We start from the raw sequence: 18,113 nt of genomic DNA on the forward strand, positions 1-18,113 counted from the left end.
GCAATATTCTCTCCTGACGTTCCTCGTCTGTCTGGCGCACATCGTGACGCAGAACAGTGATTCCCGTGACGTATATATAGTACATACTCCCGACTGGTCCATACGCGCGAAATATCATATGTGAATTGTCTCCTGCACTGCTTTGCCATGCAGCCGCCCATCCGTTCGTCCTTGCCTCGAATGGCTATTGCGCGCGATCAACTGATTTCACTTATTTTCTGTGTTTGCGAATGCGCAAACGGAGGCAACAGCGTGTAGCAGACAAGCGCGAAATCTTGATAGACTCAACGCTTAGTGCTGGCATGGTACACCTGCTTTTAAGAAATAAGTGGCGAGGGGAAGTCACGGCCTGTAGGAAGGGTAGCAAAGGCGAGGAGGAAACCACTCCCTCGTCTTTGAACGAGGGGTGGTTTAGGAGCCTTTTAGGAAAAGACGATCGGTGTACGAGAATCGGACCTTGAGTCTTGTTTAAAAAACGACGAGAATTCCCTTAGTCGGTAGAATCGAACTTACGTTATTCAGTGTCTCGTAAACATCCAGTGTCTCCATAAATAAAGACACGTAGAGATATGTAACTCGCGAAGCGACCTGCTCGGAGCGAATATTTCAGGCAGACAACGAACAAACGCGGAACTTCCTCAAAAGCGATCTAGACATCGCACTGAAATAATAAAAAAAAGAAATAAGGAGGCAACTGCCACGCACATAGAACAGCAGATAAGCGGCGCGAATGTACAGCCAGGTACAACGCAGTGCATGCCGTCTTCCCCAGTGGCGCAATTGGTTAGCGCACGGTACTTATACGACAGTTCTCGTGAGCTATGCCGGGGTTGTGAGTTCGAGCCTCACCTGGGGAAAGTATTTTTTTATTATTTTTAAATTTAATTCTGAATTTATATGCTCTAAGCTGTCGACTAGTAACACTAACTTTTCACATTTGGCCGCTGGTCGGAACGCAGTATATACTGGCGAACAACTGAAGCACCATGGGAGGGTCGCGATAAGAGTTCGCCGTGGCATTTGTATCTCTGATAGCTTATCACGAGGAAGAGGTGTGGGCGACGTAAAAGTAGTGTCCAAGAGTTCACTTGAAAGAACGCAATTCTCATATCTCACATCTGGATCATTATTGAAGGGGATTTGGGGCGAGAATTTGAGAAAAATGTAATAATATAATAATAATAATAATAATAATAATAATAATAATAATAATAATAATAATAATAATAATAATAATAATAATAATAATAATAATAGCTGTTGGGGTTTTACGTCCCAAAACCACGACATGATTATGAAGGACGCCGTAGTGGAGGGCTGGAAATTTCGACCACCTGGGGTTCTTTAACGGGCACCTTAGTTCTAAATTAGTTAGATGGACCTCGCATTATGTACACTGACCTTTTCGTGCCTCACGTAAAAAAGAAAGTGCCTTAGACCAGTGCCGCGATAGGCGAGTAAATAATGCGAGTAGAATTGAGCAAGTTCAGAAACATTTATTCCTCGTAAAGCCGCGCGCCGCGTGTTTGAGACCCCTGTTTTAAATCTACCGGGTAAATATTAGGTGGTAATAGCTACTAAAGACTGGAACGTTTAATTGGTGCCTATGATTCCAGATAGAGCTTACACATAGGTTTCTAATTGTCGCGTCCCGCAATCTTTTTTTCTTTTTCCCTGGCGAATGTACGTGCTCGTTCGTCGTGCGCATAGACCGTGTATGCATCATGTGCATACAACATACGTACATCGTGCGCATACAGTTTATGTATATACAGCTAACACAGAGTAGTGTACCTGACTGCTAAAGGTGTCATATGCAGTAACTCTATCTTAGCTTGGTGTCTCTATACATGCCACCGCAGGTAGCAGTGTTGCGAGTAACTTTTCCTTGCGCCGCTATTCGGCGAGTGTCGTCACGTGGGGCAAAATGACGCCAAATGTTCAACAGGGAATATTCATAATGTTTGGTGTTCCGGCAACACCGGGCGCTTCCGCTATTTTTTGTTCGGCGCCGTCGCGGAATCGTCTACTAGCGTCTCCATTAGGAGGGGCCACGGAGAGGCTGAGCCGCAGCCGTTGGCGAAGCTTTCGGACCAAAAAAATGCGGCTGTTTCTTTCGTCATCCAGCGCCAAATGGTCGGCGGACCTCACTGTGCGGCCACAAATCATCGAGAACTCAATAGTGGTGCTCTGTGTGCTTAAAAACTCATCCGGACGGCAGCTGCAAAAGGCGCACCGCTTCGCAAAGCCGAACTGATGTTCTCTATGGCGTGGGCTTCCGATCTGAGCGAGGCGTTCAAGAAAACGAGGCGTTGCAGGAGAGATGTACCTGTCAAACATCGAACGTAGCTTTGCACTGCAATGCATCTCCATTGTATTTCCCACTGCGATTATAAACTCGCCTCAGATACAGAAATCACGTTGTTTCTGCGCGACCTGTGCAGCGCTGTGCTGCTTTCCTCGGCTGATTTCTTTAGCGGCAAGTATCTCTGCACCCTTCGCAATAGCGTTTGTCATAGGGTTTTCGAAATAAACAAGGCATGGACATGTGCATGAGCGGTGTGCCGTGAACGAAGCAAAAAAAAAGTCATAGTTTCACCGCAACGGCGATTCAATGAATGCGATAGCAACAAACTGTGATGGATCCGATCGTTTGGATGCGATCTCGCGTAACTCTACAAAACGCTGGAGTAAGAGAATACGGCCGCTCCAGGGAAAGATGCTCTTTCCGCGCAGTCGCGTTGACACAGTCGCGTTGATGGACCGGCTCGTTTGATCTCTGCTTCAGCCGCGTTCGTAGCCCCCGCTCACGCGCTTTTAACCGTGGTAGAACATACGATGCGCGGGGGGTGTTATCAATTTGGACTTTATACGGGACATGACGGCGACGGCAAAACCCCGTCGGGAGTGTCCATATAATCGCTATCGCAATAATAATGATCACGCGTTTCAACTGTATACAAAAAAAATCGGCACGAGTAATGCTCTTTTACTGCACACTGGCTGTTTATAATGCCTTGTGATCGCAATCCATCGCGCGGGTTTAGCATTGTCGTCCTGTTTTTTTAACGCTACACTTATGCGTTCACTGACATATTCTTTTTAAATATTGCGCTCTTTCCTTTCGCGTCCGTGCGCTACCGTGCGCTACTGCGAACAGTCAGTACACGAGGGTGCGCGATCAGCGAAAAGATGAGTGCGGTGATCTACCGAAAAAAAAAACAGCTTCATCTACTGCACGGCTACGTAACTCTTAGCTTCGTGTTCGCAGCGCATGCTGACCGAAGAAAGCAAAAGAAAAATAAAAGGGGAGGGATACGGGGGTGTAAAGCGAAGGGCAGACGTGGCATGCGGACTATGTACTTCCGCGCACACTGCCTTACCAAGCTTCCAAGGAGATGCCTCTTGAGATCTTTGCTCCAACCAAGTCTCTGTGACGGCACTGATTTTCCGCGGACGCGCGCAGCAACGTCTGTGACACTGCTTACACACGATTATGTACGTAAATCATTGCTTTCGTCGATCTGCAACCCTGATAAGCTAGTATTGATCAATCATGCTCTCTCATGCGTGTGCGACGGCGGCCATTTGTTTCTGAATGCATATATCGTAATATATTGTTCTGCAAGTCTAGCCAATGTTGCGGGCGAGCAACTAAACTGCACGGAGAAATAAGAACTGAGTATCGAAGAACGATTTCGCGCGCGCCGGTCATTTCCGAACCAACGCACAGTGCCGATCTTGTTGAGGAAACAACTTCACGTGGGCACTTTTTTTTAAGGGGCGAAGCACCTTAGGGTCTCGGCGTGTCAGCGAGCACCGTGCGTCGTCGTCTGCTGTCGGGACGGTCTATATGCTTGAGCGCAGGGGAGGGCGCCACCGCCTCAGCGCTCGGCGTGTGGCGAGAGAGAGAGCGACCGGCGCGCGTTGACTATGGAAATGCTCTTACTGCGATGAATGCTGAACTACCTGCTCGCAAGGAACGAGAACGTGCCCTCGCCCGCGAGAGACAACGCCAACGCAGGCACCGTTTGCTAGCGAGTTCCTTGATTGAAAAAACGGACTGCTGGCGCTGCACAACCGTTCACCGGCCACCCCATATATATAGGCACTGGATCTGCAATGTAGTACCGGTGGGAGATTTCTCTTACATGTAGTTGAACAATAAAGATTCGCAACGTGCACGTTAACTAAAAGCGGATTGCGCGCCTCTCAGTCTAATCTCTCTTCTGTCTCTCATCGCCAATTAGCAGAGATTTTGCTGTGGGAAACATGGGCGCACACTGCATGCTTCGACCCGCCACAGATTTTGAAACACCCTTTTCTATACATGCTTCGCCCCTCCCCATATATTTTTTCTTCGTTCAGGTAACTGATAAATTTGATTAAACTTAATGTTACCTTGTTCCCGCCATTTCCAGGGCTCCCTCGTTCCCTGAACATTGCACGAGGCATTGGGAAGTCATCGCACAACGAAAATAAAAAAAAACAGCAGCTAGCACCTGAAAGGCTGTGATACGCGACTGGTTTCGTTTTCGCGCCCAACAAAACAGGGCGGATCGAGCTTATGGGCTTATTGACAGATGGCGCTGTACAGTTTGAATATATTGACAACTATTGACCACATATTGACAATTATATTTGGGAAGGATGTAACAGGATCACATCAGAAAGGAGAGGTGGGGGTGTTGGAATGCTAATCCATAGCAGAACAAAATGGGAGAGAGTGAAACAAACGTGTTCAGAGCACATGTGGGTGTCGGGCACAGTAGGTGGAAAGAAAACGTGGCTAGGTGTAGCATACTTGTGGACGGGGAATAACTGCAGACAAAAGAATCTGGAGATAGTGAAATGCATAAGCACCGATATTAAAGAATTTGGTCCTGATGCCGAAATAATCCTTCTAGGGGACATGAACGCTCACATTCATGACCTTGACGGATATTCAGACACCAATGGCAAGTTATTGCTAGATCTCTGCGAGCAACATAGTCTTGAGATAGTTAACGTGGGGCCTAAGTGTGAGGGGCAGATCACGTGGGAAGTCGGAAACAGGCAATCGAGCATTGATTACTGTCTCATGACAGAAGGAATATATGACAAACTTAGAGAGATGAGAATAGACGAGGAAGGCATTAACAGCTTGGGTAGTGATCATAAACGCATAATATTACAAATGGGATATAAAACTGATAATAAGAACATAGAATCAAAGTTTGGCAGCTTGTATCTAAATGACAAACAAATAACAAATATAGCCGCAAGAGTCGAGGAAAAAGTAGACGAACTACCAGGTAAAGACTGGAAGTATAGTGAGCTGCTACATATAATCACAAAAGAAATGGAAAAAGAGAAGAAAACTATTTGTTGGAAAGGAAAGAGAAAGCCAAAAAGTTGGTGGAACAAAGAAATCCGGGAGGCGATCGAGAAGCGACGTGAGGCATCACGGGAGCACAGACAAGCAAAAAAGCAGAAGCGGCCACAGGACGAAGTCAACCAAATATGGGAAATATATTTAGAGCAAAAATCCATTGTGCAGAAATTAGTCGAGGCAAAAATTAAAGGTAAAAGTGAACGCTGGATGACAGAGATTCGCGAAAAGAAGGCCGCGCCTAGGATATTTTGGAGCCACCTAAAAGCGCTGGGTAGGAAGTCTGTCACAATGCAACAACATATGGTAGATGAAGGAGGAAATCAATTGGAAGGGTATGAAGCGCTAGGTTACATCCGAAAGATAACAGCCGATTCGTTTAAAAAGGTCGCCCAGGGGATTCCCCCGATGAGTAAAAGTACGCAAAGGAGTGCAACCGACGAAGATGTAGTACTAGAGAATTTCAATTGGAAGAAGGCCGAAGGAAAAATTCCTAAGCGCACTACACCGGGCTTAGATGGGGTTCCCGTCAGCCTCATTAACGAACTCGGACATAACACTAAAGAAGCACTGCTGAAAGCTGTAGAAAAGTGCTTACAGGAGAGGGAAATACCAGACAGTTGGCGAAAAAGTAGAATGAACTTGATCTATAAAGGCAGGGGAGAAAAGGATAACGTTCGCTCGTATAAACCGCTAACCATTACATCGGTGCTATACAGGTTCGCGATGCAGGCAGTAAAATTAAAAATAGAAGCGTGGGTAGAACAAAATTATATTTTGGGAGAACTTCAGAATGGATTTCGAATCGACAGGCGGTTAGACGATAATCTGTTTGTTCTTACCCAGTGTATAGAAATATCGAAAGTAGAAAACAGGCCCTTATACGTAGCTTATCTAGATATTACCGGGGCGTATGACAACGTTAATCAGGAAATTTTGTGGGATATACTGAAAGAAGTGGGCATAGGTGACGACTGTATACAGCTTTTGAGGGAAATATACCGAGAAAATACAGTTTGTATAGAATGGGAAGGAATAAGTAGCAAGGACAGCGTTGAAATTAGCAAGGGGCTGAGACAAGGATGCCCTTTGTCCCCGCTGTTATTCATGCTGTACATGGTGAGGATGGAAAAAGCGCTAGAAGGTAGCAAAATTGGATTTAATTTGTCACACAAACAGGTCGGCACGATGGTTGAGCAGAAGCTTCCAGGTCTATTTTATGCTGATGATATTGTCTTATTTGCGGACAGTCAAGATGATATACAGCGACTGGCAGATATATGCGGAAGGGAATGTGAGGCTCTAGGACTAGGATTTAGTGCAACAAAATGTGGATTGATGGTATTCAATGATCACGAAGACCATGCGGTCTTTATACAGGGCCAAAAAAATACCGAGAGTAAGCGAGTACAAGGACCTCGGAGTATGGGTAAATGAGGGGGATAGATATATGGAGGTACAAGAGAAAGCATCGGTAGCAAAGGGAAAGAGGAATGCTGCAATTATGAAGCACAGAGCTTTATGGGGGTACAATAGGTACGAGGTGCTTCGAGGGCTGTGGAAGGGTGTGATGGTCCCGGGGCTTACATTTGGGAACTCAGTGGTGTGCATGAAGTCAGAGGTACAATCAGGAATGGATGTAAATCAAAGGACGGTGGGCCGCCTCGCGTTGGGAGCTCACGGGAAGACGACAAATGAGGCTGTAAAGGGTGATATGGGGTGGACAGGCTTTGAAGTGCGGGAAGCTCAGAGCAAAATGAGATTCGAAGAGAGGCTGAGGAAAATAAAGAAGAGTAGACGGGCAGAGAAGGTTTTCAGGTATTTGTATAGAAAAAGCGTTGACACGCAGTGGAGAAAAAACGCCAGGCCTGCGCTGAAACCGCAGCACAGTCACAGCGAAAGCTGGAAGAGCGGCGTTTCAAGAGCCCGTTGTAAGCTCTCTTGGGGCTACAATACAAGTACACTAGAAAGGTACCCACTACGCCATAAATCAAATTTTCATGAAGTTGGGAAGCGCCTACTAAGCCATTATTCGTCATTCTGCGGAGAAGCGAGGCACCAGCTACACGTCTGTAAGGGATTATGTGCACTTTTGTTGACGCGACGACTGATGACGATGAAGAATTACGGCTCAGCCCTTTGTAATGGGTTGGAAGCTTTAAACGGCCCACCAGTTATGTAATTTGCACTGGGTGACGCCCGGTCGCTATTTCCCTCTGCCGTCATGCTGTATAACATACGCTGACGTGGGAAAGAGACGGGGGAGGGGTGCGAAGAACTTTACTGAGACCCCGAGGAAATGGATCATGCGCTTATGGGCTTCCTTGGCAACCAATACAAGTGCACTTGCGAGGAACCCACTACGCTGATTCATTGTAATTTTTGAGAAGTAGGGCAGCAGGCACTGTGCCATTTTTCGTCATTCTACGGAGAGCCGTGCTATCTGCTAAACGCACGCAAGGCATTATGCGCACTTTGTTGATGCCGTGCCTGATGACGACGAAGAATTATGGCAGAGACCTTTGTAATGGGTTGGAAGCAATCAACAACCTACTCGTTGCGCAATTCGCATTGTGTGACGCCTGGTTATAGAATTCGCGTTGTGCGACGCTTGGTGCTTATTTTACTCTTCTACCACGCTATATTGCATATGCTAATGTGGTTCGTTCCCGACACGAAGCCTGTATAGGACCTTTTTGCAAAGCAGTTTCAACCACCGGCATGGCTCAGAGATTGAATACTGGGCTCACACGCAGAGGGCCCAGGTTCGAACCTCGTTCCATCCTGGAATTTTTTCTTATTTCGTTTTTTTTTCTTATTTCGAGCGATACTGGTTACGGACACCGGCGGCGGCGGCGGCGGCGGCGGACAACTACGGCGCCAAAAACGGCCGTGAAATGATCTCATAACAGCTTTCACTGTAAAAACTAGGAGGCTCACCAGTAAATATACGGCTAACAGTGCGGGTGATATGGCAACAAGGAGCATTAAGCGGAAGGTCAGAGAGGCGGAGAGGACTTATTGGATGGCAGCGATGGAAAAGAAGCCGGCTCTGAGTAACTACCAAAAGGGAAAAAACGAAATAAGGAGGGAAAGGTTTTATGATAATTCAAGGGGAAGCGCTTTACTGTTTGAAGCAAGGTCGGGCTGCCTTAGAACGCGTAGTTATAAAGCGAGATTCAGTAACGAAGAAGAACAATGTACATGCTGCGGGGGAACTAAGGAAACGATGGAACATGTACTGATTGAATGTGGCGATATTCACCCAGGTATACGTGTGGGCACGAGTCTACATGAAGCCTTGGGTTTTAGGGACAACAATAGAAAGCTGAACACGTCCGCGATAGAAATAAGTAAGAGACGGTTAGAGTATTGGTGGCAGAAAAGTAGAGATAAAGAACAAAAATAAATAATGGGGGAAAAATAAGGTCATTCTGCCTTAAGAGGCAGAGAGATAGACCGTGAATTTATAATTTTTGGTATAATAACATAGATTTAATCAATGTAGATAAGGTTTTTTCTTCGAGCCTGGTGGCAGACATGTCACCGCCCCGTTATAAAGGGGACGCTCATAGCATCCATCCATCCATCCTCACGGCTGGTAGTGTACGCAATATGTCAACAAAGAGCGTTAAGCGAAAAGTCAGAGAGGCGGAGAGGATTTACTGGACGGCAGCTATGGATAAAAAACCGGCTCTGAGTAACTACCAAAAGGGCAAAAATGAAATAAGGAGGGAGGCATGTTACGATAATTCAAGGGTAAGCGCTTTACTGTTTGAAGCGAGATCGGATTGCCTTATAACGCGTAGTTATAAAGCGAAATTCAAGAAGAAGAACAATGCACATGGTGTGAGGAAGTTAAGGAAACGGCGGAGCATGTGCTGATTGAATGTGGAGATATCCACCCAGGCGTACGTTTGGGCACGAGCCTACATGAAGCCTTGGGTTTTAGGGACAACAATGGCAAGCTGATCCCAGCCGCGATTGAAATAAGTTAGAGACGGTTAGAGTATTGGTGGCAGAAAATTGGACAGAAAGGACAAAAATAAATATTGGAAAAAATAAGGGCATTCTGCCGTAAATGGCAGATAATTTAAAGGGCGTAAAGGGCAGAGAAAACTGCCTGAGAATTTACGTTTTTTTTCCCCTGTAGTAAGATAGATTTTATTGAAGTAGAGATATTGGGCCAACGTTAAAAAAAGAAGTAAAAGAGGAACAAGATTCTTTTTTTTTTTATTTGTCGAGCCTGGTGTCACGCTTCTCACCGCCCCGTTATAAGGGGGACGCTCATAGCATCCATCCATCCAGCCATCCATCCATCTCCTGCGCCTAGTTGTTTCCGTCGGTTTCATCGTCATTGCTTTTTTTAGAACAATGAAGCAGCTGTGAATTACGGTTGACGACAAATGTCACTTTGTCAGTTGCCAGCGTAACCCCACGCGCAACGATCTTCTGATTGGTGACCGCCCCTGATCAGCTGGCTTGCGGCCAAAATGCACTCACCTGAATGTCAACCGTACTTCCGTGAAGTTTCCTTCAAACACCCTTAAAGACAAATAGTTCGTGCCTTCCGGCCAGGCGAGAAAAGGTCGTGTGCATGCTGCAAATAATCGCACCATTGTTCGTTGCGAGGTGCTGCGCGGTAGCAAGCGAACTTTTAAGCTGCTCGATCACAGCATGCATCAGAAGGCTGTGGTGGGACCGGCCTCAGCTACGAAATTCTATCTGAACGCGACTCAATAAACGGACGCGCTTTTGCTCAGAGCATGCATATACACCTTCACTAAATGCATTATACCTTTGAATCCCTTGAATCCCTTTGAATCAATTTAACATTTCAATCGATTAATTAACATTTATTAACTCCGTCACCTTTAGTTCACTAAATGGGCCTTCGATTCAATTTAATTGTCACTTGGTTCGCTTAATTCACATATTGTTGTGCGTAAAGGGGTATTCAGACGGGGGAGAAATGCTCGGGGGGTAAAGGCGGAGCCTAGTGACGTCAACTCGCGAGGAGAAGTCTCCACAAATGCCCCCCACTCACACGGACGAGGCAAACAGAGGGGGAGACCAGTGTTACTATACTACTCTGGTGGCTTGCACCACCCGTTTGACGAGCTGCAGACGACCATCCAGCTGCAGACTGGACACCCACTGCCGCTCTCTGCAGGAGCAAGTGCAACAATGTGGCCAAACGAGCCCGAAATTCCGCCACATCCCCCACCGCAGGGGGATCGTTTGTCCTTTCGGGGAAAACGTCCCCGTCTCCTCCGAGGAGGCGCGGGGGGGTCACGTCCACTCGCTAATCCGTGACGTCGCGGTCACGTGATACGCAATCCCCCCGTCTCCCCTGAGCATTCCTCCCCCGTCTGAATAGGCCTTAAGAGTCATGACTGCTGCACGCACGCCCCGCCGCCGGGGGCGGCCGAACGCTGTACAACTGTTGTTCGAGTCGTTTTCGCCACGGACACGATCCGCTAGAGCCTATACTACTTCGCTCCAAAAGCGCAATCTTACTCAACGCGTTCAATAAGTGCGCGGTATGTAGACAGTGACTGGCTGATAAAACCATGAACAGAACATAGCTCCGTATTCGCCTCCTGCGCGCGTGACGAGTGGCATCACTGCACAGCGTTGAACATAATGGCGGAACTATGGGAAACTGTGTGCCCTGAGGGAACATCTACAGATATGCTTTGTTATAAGCTGAGGGCCTAGCGGCACCTGCTAACGAGTTAGAGAGACCAGGAGCGCCTGGCTCGCGAGGCGCGAAAAGGGACCTCACGTTATGGCGAGCGTGCGGAAAACTAATTCCGCCTGCTTTTTATGCCCAAAAACGGTTGAAAATGTCAAAATGAAGGTGGTTAACCACAGTTACACTAACTCCTGCGAAAGCAGAACGTTCGGCGTAATGAACAGTTTGCGAGGAGAACTGTCAGCCTCGCTGTCGCTTCTCAGCGTTGCTGGAGGAAGGACTTTCTTAGTGGCTTCTCGGATCTAAAAAGTCTGCTTACGAAATTTCCACGCACTTCTGGAATCAACCGCTGCAGGTGTAACCACTATCGAGTGGAGCTTTCCGTCACGCCGTAAAAAACTTACGCTAAATTAAAACTGTATTCCAAGCATATTTCTAAAAATTCCGAAACAAAACAAACGTTATAGCATGCACAATATTGCCCCGCTAACATTTTTAATTTCTCACCATTATCAGTACACTTTAATGCTGTCTACCCAGTTTTCTTTTTTTTTTTTCGTGCGCACGGAGTTTTCCGGAAAACCACCAAAAACAGGATAAGCTACGGAAACACGTATTCCCCCGCTTCTTACTCTCTTTATTGTTAAGAGGAAAAGAAACACCCCCGAGGTTACTGCAAACAAATGTCGGCGACTTTCAGGTAACGCGCAATGGCGCGCCAGCACTCCCAGTTCAGCGCGTCGATTTGCGTGACGTCGGCAGGCCAGCAAACAACGGAACGTTGGACGACGCCTGCGAGTATTACCCTTGTCACACGGGTAGTCTAACCACAGTTAAGTACGACGGCCGTTAAGTCTAACGGCTGTTATACATTGTCACACGACAACCCTAACCGCAGTTAACCCTCTAACGGCCGTTTTCGTAAACGGAGGTAGGCAACCCCTGTTAGCGCCGTAAACTGACAACATGGCGGCCCCCATGTCGGACGCGAGCAGCTCTGCTTCCAGCGAAATATCGAGCCAGAAGCGCGTCAACTGGACCGTTGCGACGACGGAGGCGTTGATACGTATTTGGGAAGATAAATTACCGGCTTTGAGGTACAAGTTTGTCCGTGCTGCAAAAATCTCGTGTGCATATCACGAGATTGATACACGGCTGCGTTCGTTCATTGAACAGGGCTGCATGCTATTTGATAGACGCGCATCAAAACACGCTGCTGACGCGTCCATAATCGAGCGTGAAGCCCTCTACGAAGTGGTGTTATAGCGGTGTTGCACGAACGCAGCCATGTATCAACTAAAGAACGCTTGGAAGCGCTGCAAATGTGTGACAGCACCTCTGTCTGGTTTACGGTAACTGTGGTTACGTCCGCTAACTGCAGTTGGGTATAACAGCGGTTAAGCTTACCCGTGTGACAAGGGTATATCATGTACTTCTCCTGCCGTCGGTTCTCGGCTGAAGCGACGCCAACCCGTGCCTCCACACCCGACATCTCTGCGATTTCCACCAGGCTGCTTATCAGGCAGGAACGTCCGAAGAACAGTTCGAAGCACTCCACACAGTGCCTGTCTTCCCGGCGTTCAAGGACAAAGTCCATGGCACGGTTCAGTGAAGCCCTGTTCCTTCGCACCGGTACATTTAGAGATGGCGGGATGTAGGTGCCGCCTCGCACACCGTATCCTGCGCGGTAGATCAGCCTGTTGCCGGACAATCCCTGAGCGTATGCTTCCAGGAGTGGTCGAGGGTCGTCGGTATCGAAGTCGACCGAAATGTGTGTGATGGCGCTGTTGCGCGACAACATGTCGGAAAACGCTGCGGCCGTTTTCTCAACAGCGGGTACCCGAAGGGCCATCTCGAGCTTGGTTATTCCGCTGTTCACAGTCAGTGCTCGTAGTATCTCGTTCGCACAGTTCCCGTTGCAGATGTTGATGCTGAGGAATTCGATAAATCGATTCTTCTTCAATGTCTCGCATAGAAGAGCGACTCTGTGATCGGGCTCGAGCATGACATCCATTTTGAGGCTGGTTACTTTCTTGTTTGACGCCAGGGCATTGAACAAAGCGCTGACGCTGTCATGTGACAGCTCTCCGATGTTCCACAGCCAGAGCTCGGTGGTGCCTGCATCCGAAGACGCCAACACTGGTGACAAGACCCGGAGGTACGGCTCTGTCCAGTGTCCCAGATGCACTCTGTCGTAACAATTATCCTCGAGCAGCTGACGAGCCAGTGATGATCTGAAACATGAAGCGGAAGGGCGGCGAGCTGGTCAGCGTTCAAATATAACAGTGCTGTCAAACGGTCACTAGACACATTTAGCTGAGCGTCTACGATCCACTCCCGTCAGAGCTGCGTACGCTAGCCATTTACACGCAAACGCGTAGAAGGAACTGTAGTGCGCGTGCGCAGAACGATCATGCGAGCAGCGGAACGTAGAACGCATCTCTCGCTCCGCAGCGAAGTCGACTGACCGGATCGTGAAGGTGCGTCCACTTGGCTTCGCCGTCGTTTTGCAGCCACGCTGACCGCGTTTCGGCAAGACGCGCTCGTCGTAAACGCGAAATCCATGCGGTTCCCTGCATTGTGTCGGGACGCTACATCTGCACGGGGCTGCGCGTAAGCGACGCTCAGCTAAAGGTGTTTTTTAGGGGCGAAGCTCCTTAGGGTGTGGGTCGTTCCCTCCTCTGTAGTAGTAGTAGTAGTAGTAGTAGTAGTAGTAGTAGTAGTAGTAGTAGTAGTAGTAGTAGTAGTAGTAGTAGTAGTGGTAGTATGTAGCCACATCACCCGATCGGCAACGGGCGAGCGCCGATCGGCAATGGCGCGAGGACCTCGCCGTACGAGAGTTAAATCCACTAAAAGACATACTTTGCGGGCGATATACTCTAGTGAGCTTTCATCTTTTCGTCTTAATGTACATGATAAATAAATTATTTCTACGAAAAACGCAAAGCACACCTTGAGCAAGATGTTTGGTTTTGGGACGCTAAATGGGACCATGAGGCGATACGAAGCCGGAGCACTTGCACGATGGCGTTCCGTTGGCTTTCCTTGGGCATGCTACGCGTGTCTTCCCTCTAGCCTTGCCGTTAATTCTCACAGGGCGAGCGGGGACCGCGGTCGCTCTTGGCGTGCTTTCTCTTTCCCTCGGGAGCAGACACTTTCTTTGCATTTCACCGATCACAAAGCGGTTATAATGAAGGGACCACGTCAACCAACAGTACAATAAAAGTTTGATGTGTAATATATACACGGTGTTTCACACTCTTTATGTGATGTACTGGGCGAATTTCACGGAAGAGTTTGACGGTTTACCGATGATTTCCTCCGGAGCTTCGCCCCACTCATCATCATTCACCCCGTGGATATGCTGTGATTTTTTTTATATAATGTGATCGCGATCGTGCGTGTTCGGATCGAACTTCCTAATCGAGATTGTCTTCTTTTCGCAGTCTGCAGAAGGGAACCAATAACTGTTTTGCTCACGATCGAGCTCAGTCACGAATAGCAGTGCGCCGTCCGACAGCGGTATAAGCGAACAATCAAACATGGACAAGTAAGAGAGGCAAGACAAGGACACGCCATCATGATTCGCTAAAAATTGGTTAACTTTAGAGAACGCGTGCACGTGACGTACCAAATAAAATTACATTTCTAAGAATGCCTCTTGCATCATTGAAGTCGTTGGACATAATGTACGGTGCAGTTGAAGATGAGCAAGAACGCGAATTAGCATTCACTAGGCAGACGTCAAAATAATACACACTACAACCAAAAGCGACATGGGCGACAGAAAGGGTGTGCAAAGGGAATACTTCCCCCCTCCCATCCCCCGAGGCACACCAGCACTCCCTCTTTCGTAATCTAGTACAATACATACTCTTTCCCATCGCGACGCAACACAAGTTTGAACCCCCCAAGACAAAATACTGGCGGCGCCCGTAAACGGCGATTAATAGAGAGTTTGAGAATTGGGACCCCAAGAAGCTTGGGGACCCAAGAAGCCTGCGAGCCGCCAGGGCGCATGCGCAGAACACAAGCCACTCTTGGGCTCTTGCGCTCGCGTTCACCCGAGACGCGAACATTGAAAACTAGCGTGGGCCCCAAGGCGTGTTGGGTCACCAGCGACAAGACACAAGAGAGTTTGAGAATTGGGGACCCAAGACGCTGGGCCCCTAAGCTGCGTTGGGCAGCCTGCTCTAGCGTTCGGAAGATCAGCAGAGTTTGAGAATTCGGTCAACGCAGGCTGTGTTGGGTCAAGCGCACGGAGCGCCACGCGTGACGAAATGAAAATCATGCGAGACGCGGCCCATACTGCGCCGTGGCCCGCGATGCGTCTGTGCCTTCTCGCTGGTGACCCAAGACGCCTTGGGGCCCCACGCTAGTTTTCGAGTTTTGTGTCTTCGGTGAACGCGAGCGCAAGCGCCCGAGAGTGGCTTGGGTTCTGCGCATGCGCCCTGGCGGCTCGCAAGCTGCTTGGGTCCCCAAGCTCCTTGGGACCCCAATTCTCAAACTCTCTACAGACGCAGCGCGGGCCACGGCGCAGTATGGCCCGCGTCTCGCATGACTTTAAATTTCGTCACGCGTGGCGCTTTGTGCACTTGACCCAACGCAGCCTGCGTTGGCCCAATTCTCATACTCTGCTGTTCATCCGAACGCAAGAGCAGGCTGCCCAACGCAGCTTGGGGGCCCAGCGTCTTGGGTCCCCAATTATCAAACTCTCTAATAAAACGTTAGCACGCACCTCTCTTCTTCTGAGCCCCTGACTTCAGAAAGCTTCAATTTCTTGAGACCCCTGTTAACACGTAGAGCCTCACACAACGCCGAAACGTCGCTGATGGGAATGTCCTTGCAATGTATGGAGAGAAGTTGCAAAGTATCATTTTTTGATAACGCTCTTGACCACTGGCCCATCTCGCCGCCAGGCAGATTCAGTCCAGACATGCAGAGTGTCTGTAGACATTTGTTGTTCTTCAACGCAGACGCCACGGCTCGCATACAGCTGCTGTTCAGATCGTTATAGAAGACGTTGTTCAGAAAAAGTTTTTTTAGGTGTTTGTTGACTTCAAGTGCTGCGAACAGTTCTTCGACTGAATCACGCGCCTTAACGTACAGCGTGAGCTTCGTCAAACAGCAATTAGTTTCAAGAGCTTTGGCGATAAGTAAAAGTTGCCGCGGAAGGACCGGCTTGACGCTGGCTTCTTTCAAGGTAGTCGGACCACGCAAGAGGCTCACCATTCCGTCGACGTCCGGCGCTGCGATATCGCCGTATTCTAACGACTTGAGTGCCAGGACCTTGCAAGCTGCCAGATGTTCAACCATTCTGAGTTTGTTCTGCGCAGGTCGAGCCTCGAAGATTTCAACATTTTTCAGAGTGTTGCGGTTGCGCTCCAGGAGCGCGTCGATTTCGGCGGCCCAAGCACTGGCTGAATTGGCCAAGGTCGACGTATAGCGTCTGCAGGCCGATGACGGCGTCCATGTCCCGCAGATCTAGATGAACACTGGCGTTTGCTGGACAGTACCGGTAAACTAAACTACCGCTCTCGCTGATGCGCAGCGAGCGGAGGCTACGAGAAGCCGGGCTCGATGACTGACGGCGCATGGAGATTGGGAATAAAGGCTGTGGTGCGGGCGTGTTGGTACTAAAGACGCATTCCAAGTATACCTCCTGGATGCAAAGGTGGTGACACAAGAGCGACGAGAGAATAACCGATGCCTCACGAGCGGCGGTCACAAGGTCTTTCTTCTGCGAGTTTGGCACGAAGCGCAGATGCAGCGTCCCCGGCGCTGTCTCGGCCAGCTCCAAGTTGAGCGCGTGGATCACTGAATTCCACGCCGGAAAATCCTCGCACAGCCAGCACGTTTCGCCTGAGCCCACCGCGCCGCACGGCCTGTCCAAATCGAGTTGTCCCTTCCACTGGATGACGGCTGAGGCGTCAGGATCTCCGCCGTGTGACATCTTCGTCTTTCCAACAACGTTCTTATGTAGCTGCGATGGCGGATTGGCAAACGTTGCTCTTGATGTTCATGTCGATTTGACACCGTGGGCATGCCCAACCCAGGTAGCACAAAACGGATAATTGACGTTTTATAAACGTTTATCCGAGACGATAAAAACGTTTAGAAAACGTCACGGAAAAGAAGCTAAAGGTCTAGAAAACGTTTTATATCTCGTCTAATGTCCGGCTAGAATCCGTTTTTAAGACCATCTAGAAAACGTTTTTAAGACGATCTAAAAAACGTTTTTAAGACGATCTATAACTCCGCGACAACTTTTCTTGGCACCACTGTGGAAGCTAGAGAGCCAAAGTGCCTGCATGCGCGCGCGCTAAGAAAGAGTACCTATATTTATTTTCTAATTCGAAAAGTTATCTAGCTGGAATAAATAAAGATTTCTTCATTATAAAAAGAGAACGACTATGGGAAGCCATTTGTGAAAAAATGTTATTGTAATCTTCAAGTTTGTTTCTGTCTTTATTTTTTGGACAGCACCACGTTTTCTTCACGCCTGCACCACATTTCCCTCACGCCTGGGGTGTAATCGCGGAACGTTGCTATTTCCGATTCCATGCCATATTCTATGCTATTCTTATCATCCACCACTCGCGGCTGGCTGATCGCATTGATAACGCGGGCGGACCGTCGTTCTGACCACTGACCAAGCGCGAAAAGCACGAAAAGCATTGGAATAAAAAATAGAATCGTTCCGCGATAGCACCCCTGCTCTCTCAGAGTCTCAGTAAACATGGCGTACGCGATGCCCCCTGAACCGTTGGCCTGAACCGTGTGCGGCCGCCAACTCGCCGTTTCGTTCTCCGAAGAAGCTGTACTCTAAATGTGACAGAAAGTGGCTATCAAACCAGACCACGCAAGTTATCTGCAATGTCATCGCTGAAGTGAGGCGCCGTCAGCGTGACTTGTCTGCAAATGCAGTGTGCCGGACTGTCGCCGAGCTCACCGGAGTGAGTGAGCGAACAGTTAAGCGTATCAAGGCTGGAGCTCTGCGGGCCCCACTTGCCTCCCCGAAGAGCAAGAAATTGAATTTCTCGG

General features: G+C 48.6%; 1 non-coding gene and 1 pseudogene across 1 annotated transcript; one reads left to right on the plus strand and one right to left on the minus strand.

The window, feature by feature from the left end:
• LOC119402524 (uncharacterized) overlaps positions 1-18,113 on the minus strand; it is a 261,537-nt pseudogene that overhangs the window by 171,290 nt on the left and 72,134 nt on the right.
• On the plus strand, positions 766-857 carry Trnai-uau (transfer RNA isoleucine (anticodon UAU)). Its single transcript is given in 2 exon segments — positions 766-803; positions 822-857. It is a non-coding gene; the product is annotated as a tRNA-Ile (tRNA).

This window comes from Rhipicephalus sanguineus, chromosome 8 (genome assembly GCF_013339695.2).
Source record: "Rhipicephalus sanguineus isolate Rsan-2018 chromosome 8, BIME_Rsan_1.4, whole genome shotgun sequence".
Taxonomy (NCBI): Eukaryota; Metazoa; Arthropoda; class Arachnida; order Ixodida; family Ixodidae; genus Rhipicephalus; species Rhipicephalus sanguineus.